Below are 6000 nucleotides of genomic sequence, written 5' to 3'. Positions count from 1 at the left end.
CATTTGGAACTATGTTCTCTCATTCTGAAGGTTGTCTTCTCGTCTTATTTATGGTTTCCTTTAATGTGCAAAAGCTTTTAAGTTTCATTAGGTCCCATTTGTTTATTTTTGTTTTTATTTCCATTTCTCTAGGAGGTGGGTCAAAAAAGGATCTTGCTGTGATTTATGTCATAGTGTTCCGCCTATGTTTTCCTCTAAGAGTTTTATAGTGTCTGGTCTTACATTTAGGTCTTTAATCCATTTGGAGTTTATTTTTGTGTATCGTGTTAGGGAGTGTTCTAATTTCATTCTTCTACATGTAGCCGTCCAGTTTTCCCAGCACCACTTACTGAAGAGGCCGTCTTTTCTCCATTGTATATTCTTGCCTCCTTTATCAAAAATAAGGTGACCATATGTGCATGGGTTTATCTCTGGGCTTTCTATCCTGTTCCACTGATCTATATTTCTGTTTTTGTGCCATACCATACTGTCTTGATTACTGTAGCTTTGTAGTACAGTCTGAAGTCCAGGAGCCTGATTCCTCCAGCTCCATTTTTCTTTCTGAAGATTGCTTTGGCTATTCGCGGTCTTCTGTGTTTCCATACAAATTATGAAATTTTTTGTTCTAGTTCTGTGAAAAATGCCATTGGTAGTTTGATAGGGATGGCACTGAATCTGTAGATTGCTTTGGGTAGTACAGTCATTTTCACAGTGTTGATTCTTCCAATCCAAGAACATGGTATATCTCTCCATCTGTCTGTATCATCTTTAATTTCTTCATCAGTGTCTTATAGTTTTCTGCATACAGCTCTTTTGTCTCCTTAGGTAGGTTTATTCTTTTTTTTTAAACATCTTTATTGAAGAATAATTGCTTTACAATGGTGTGTTAGTTTCTGCTTCATAACAAAGTGAATCAGCTATACATACACATATATCCCCATAACTCCTACCTCTTGCGTCTCCCTCCCACCCTCCCTATCCCACCCCTCTAGGTGGTCACAGATCTCCCTGTGCTATGTGACTGCTTCCCACTAGCTAGCTATTTTACATTTGGTAGTGTACATATAAGTCCATGACACTCTCTCACTTCATCCCAGCTTACCCTTCCCCCTCCCCATGTCCTCAAGTCCATTCTCTATGTTTGCGTCTTTATTCCTGTCCTGCCCCTAGGTTCTTCAGAACCATTTTTTATTTTTAGATTCCATATACATGTGTTAGCATATGGTATTTGTTTTTCTCTTTCTGATTTACCTCACTGTGTCACAGCTCACTCTTTTAAGTCACCTCTCTTCTGAGTTTCAGACCTATATACCTAGCTGCCTACTAAACATCTTATGGGAAACATGCCTAAAATTCATGTCTGAAAAGACCTCCTTTCCCCTCAATTTCTTCTTCCCAATTCTTGACTGTGTTTAATGATACTGTTAAAGACAGTGTTGCATGCCAAAACCCTGGGCATCACTGCTAGCTTTTACTTCTCCATGCACCGCTCTCTTCCCTCCAACATAGCCAGCTGATTGAGGTCCTACCTTCTTCACATCTCTTGTATCCTTGGCTCTCTTCATAATGAACTGTTGTTGTCCTTACTGCTTCTTACCAGATGTTCTATTGATCAGAAGCGAGCACTTTGTTAGACATACCTGGGCTTGAACGCGGATTTTTATCACTTACAAGCTATGTGACCACAGGAAAATTACGATCCTCAAGTTTTCTGTTAAGTGGGAACGATACCCACCTCATCAGGGTTTTTCAAGGATTAAATGAGCTAATGGGTACAGAATGCCTACTACACTGCCTGGCACACAGTAAGAACTCGGTGAGTAACCGCTACTCTTCACTAGCTCGGCCCGAGTCTTCGGATTAGCTGCTGTGCCTCCAATATTGCTCCCCATCCCCACCGTCACAGCGCTGGCAGAATTCTCTCAAGTACTTATCATCCTTCCCTACTTCTTCAACAACTGACCTTTGCTTACACAAAGCCAAATCCAGTCTTTTAGTAAGTCATCTAAGTCGCTCTTTAATCTGGGCCCCAGCCTCATTTCCCAGATTCTGTCAGGATATTTTACATACAGTTCCGGAATACACTATCTTGTTTCATGTATCTGTGCCTTTAGGCACATTCTATCTTTTGTCTGTATAGAAAATTCATCTTTATCTTTCCAAACTCAAGGAACATTCTCTGTTAAGCTTTTCCTAGTCCATACAAACAGAAATCAGTACTGACTCTGAGGGTTTTATATATTGCTGCTGCAATCATGTCTTGATTTGCTTGTCTCCTTCACTAGCCTATGAGAGCTGTGAGAGCAAGGACTACGTCATATACGTCATATAGCCCCAGTATGAGGCATAGTTCCTGAAGCTGGGAGGCATTCACTGAGTACTGAATGGATGGAAGGAAGGACACTGGGACTGGCCTTATTTCATAACTTCTAAACAATTTTAAACAGCAGCATCAAGAAATCTGCCAAGGGCTTCCCTGGTGGCGCAGTGGTTGAGAATCCGCCTGCCGATGCATGGGACACGGGTTCGTGCCCCGGTCCGGGAAGATCCCACATGCCGCCGAGTGGCTGGGTCCATGAGCCATGGCCGCTGAGCCTGCGCATCCGGAGCCTGTGCTCCGCAACGGGAGAGGCCACAACAGTGAGAGGCACGCGTATCACAAAAAAAAAAAAAAAAAAAAGAAATCTGCCAAGTTCACTAAAGTTTTCATGAATGTCAAAATGATGGAGGTCATTTTCTCTACTATGTGAAAAGGCAAAATATGTAAAGTGCTAGTACATGTAAAGTAAAACACTAGTGGGGAAAAAAACAGAAGCAAAACTTGAGCTGTTAGTATCTAGGAAAAGGTTATAAACTATTTCCTGAGTATGCTGGCCCAATGTACTACAAGAGACAAACAAAGATAATCAAGTAGAACACTGACAAGTAAACAAAACAACATTGTTTTGCAAATACTAATATTTATAATGAATGCTTACTATGTGTCAGGCTTTATCGTAATCACTTTATATACAGTATGTTACTTAATCCTTCCAACAACTATATGAAGTAGAAATTCTTAGTATCTTGCCTAAGGTAGCTGAGCCAGGATTTAAACTTAGTTCTGTCTGGGACTTCCCTTGTGGCGCAGTGGTTAAGAATCCGCCTGCCAATGCAGGAGACACAGGTTCCAGCCCTGGTCCAGGAAGATCCCACATGCCGTGGAGCAACTAAACCTGTGCGCCACAGCTACTGAGCCTGTGCTCTAGAGCCCGTGCGCCACAACTACTGAGCCCACCTGCCTAGAGCCCGTGCTCCACAACAAGAGAAGCCACCGCAATAAGAAGCCAGCGCACCGCAACAAAGAGTAGTCCCCACTTGCTGCAACTAGAGAAAGCCCACGCGCAGCAACGAAGACCCAATGCAGCCAAATATTAATTAATTAATTAATTTTAAAAACCACTTAGTTCTATCTGATCTAAAAGCTTGTTTTAACTACAACATACTATCGTTGGACCAAGCCACAAAGTGTTTATGCCAGAAATTTGACATTTAGTCACAAGGATCAGAGAAAAGTAACTAAAGTATAAAGTAAGCCTTCCATGTGAAGAGATTAAAACAATTTGACCTCCCAGTTTGCAAAGGTGAAGGAAAATCATCCATGTCTATAAACTCAAAAATGGCAATGAACAGTACCAACCAGTTTCATTTATCAAAATCTTTAACCAGTCAAGAACAAACTAGATAGACTTGAGGGTTGGTCTATAAAACAATTCCTATTTTGTTAAAGAAAAATACTAGACTGGATAAATTTGGGAGATCTATCCAGAATGTCATCTCATAAACTAGGTTTTAATTTGACACATAATTCTGTACACGTAAACCTCCTTTCCAGGTCCTATACCAACAAGCCACATTTTGGTTTGAATTCCATCTGTCCTAGAATCAGGGTTCCTTTCACATCTGAGATTCGTAATAGCAATTCACTCATTTATAGAAAATGCAGTCCTTTAGGGAGAGAAAAAACCATATGTATTTGATTTGAGATTAGTTAAGTGTATTAGGAGTATATGAATTTTCAGGGATTAATACCTACCACCTGTCCTTATTTAAAAGCCTGCAGGGGCTTCCCTGGTGGCGCAGTGGTTAAGAATCTGCCTGCCAATGCAGGGGACACGGGTTTGAGCCCTGCTCTGGGAAGATCCCACGTGCCGTGGAGCAACTAAGCCCGCGAGCCACAACTACTGAGCCCATGTGCCACAACTACTGAAGCCCGCGTGCCTAGAGCCCGTGCTCCGCAACAAGAGGAGCCACCGCAATGAGAAGCACGCACACCCGAAGAGTAACCCCTGCTCGCCACAACTAGAGAAAGCCCGCGCGCGGCAATGAACACCCAATGCAGCCAAAAATAAATAATAAATAAGATTAAAAAAAAAAAAAAGCCTGCAGGCTCCGTGCTTTGCTTTGGTGCTCATCCATTCAAAAACTCAAGCACCTATGGCAATTATTGCTTCAATGGAGCCAAGTTACCGTGGCATCTAACAGAACTATGTAGAGGTGATTTTTTTTCCTTTGAATACAAGCATCTCATGTAGTAGAGCAGCAGCATGCCCTCGTGGGATCTTTGTTCCGCAACCAGGGATCGAACCTGTGTCCCCTGCATTGGGAGCGTGGAGTCTTAACCACTGCACTGCCAGGGAAGTCCCCGCAGCATGATTTAAGCAGGGAAAAAGCATGGACTTTGAAAATAACCTGACAGACCTTTTGACAGGAAGTTCAAATACAAATTCTTCTCTTTAATGTAAGACAGGGGAAAGTTAATCTTTTTGCACTTACATAGTTGCTTGCCCTTTGAGTTTTGAGGAAAAAAAACAAATACTACAAAATATTTTAAATTTCTTCCTCAAAAAAGACAGTATACCTTTGACTCACTGGGGTAGTCTTGAAAGAAAGAGGTAAGGAAAGAAGAAAGGAAGAGAGGGAGAGAAGGAGGATGGGAGGAAGGGAGAAAGGAAGGGAAGGAAAAGACAAGATAAGATAAGACCAATGTCCAGGCCTGGCTCCAGATAATTTAAATCAGAACTTGGCAGGTGGGCCTGGGCCCCGAGGTCTGTGGCTTTTCAATAGTCCTCCTGGGATTCTAATACACAACCACGATTAAGTGTATGACTTAAAAAGACGCAACTGCTAATCCCAAGTAGAGAAGATCAACTGTGGACCACAGCTTTGGTTGTGATGAACACTGGCCGTATATAGGTCAAGTGTCTAGAAATAACCAGTGCAGATCCCCACCTAGTGTCTCCTTACTTGTTAACGATTAAAAGCCGAGATACTAGGCTGCAGAAAACAGAGCCTTGCAGGTAAGTGGTTTGTGCGTTACCAGTCCCCTTACACTGTTTGAAAGAGGAAAGAAAAGCAGCTACCGCGTGGCAATCTTGGCTGTAACTTAACTCCGCTGGACGTGCCTGTTACCTGGGCGGCGGGTTGCTAACGACACGACGGATGAGTAGATTCACTGCCCACTCGGGCCTCAATGAACAGGCAACTGAGACAGTAGAGGATGGCGCTCCGGTCACCTGCTTCCTACAAGGCCAGTCACAACGGCTCCTCTGACCAGCTATAGGAGAAAACCAAAAATTAGATGCGAGACATTCATTCAACATAAATAACGGATCTGTGGTATTTTGAGGAAATGCCTGAAGACCAACAGAGAGGGACAAGGGGAAGACAAATGGAATTCTCTAAACCAACAGATAAAAAATCTATGAGCCTTTGCAGGTGACCTGAAAGTTAACGGTACTTTATTGCTACTTTCTACAATCTATAGGGCAATATTAATATTCACAGCAAATTTAACAAGGATTGGAATGTCTACTGTGTACTGTCCTAATCACTGTACCTTTATACTAAAATGTACCCAGTGTAAATCTTTAAGATTTCATACATCACATTAGAAATGGATTTTCATGAGTCTGAACCAAAGCACTAATCATTTAACTTCACACTGCAATTAGATATTTCTCTAAAATTAAAGCATCCTAG

Source organism: Kogia breviceps, chromosome 6, assembly GCF_026419965.1.
Source record: "Kogia breviceps isolate mKogBre1 chromosome 6, mKogBre1 haplotype 1, whole genome shotgun sequence".
Classification (NCBI taxonomy): Eukaryota; Metazoa; Chordata; class Mammalia; order Artiodactyla; family Physeteridae; genus Kogia; species Kogia breviceps.
Note: the sequence above shows the minus strand (reverse complement) of the source record.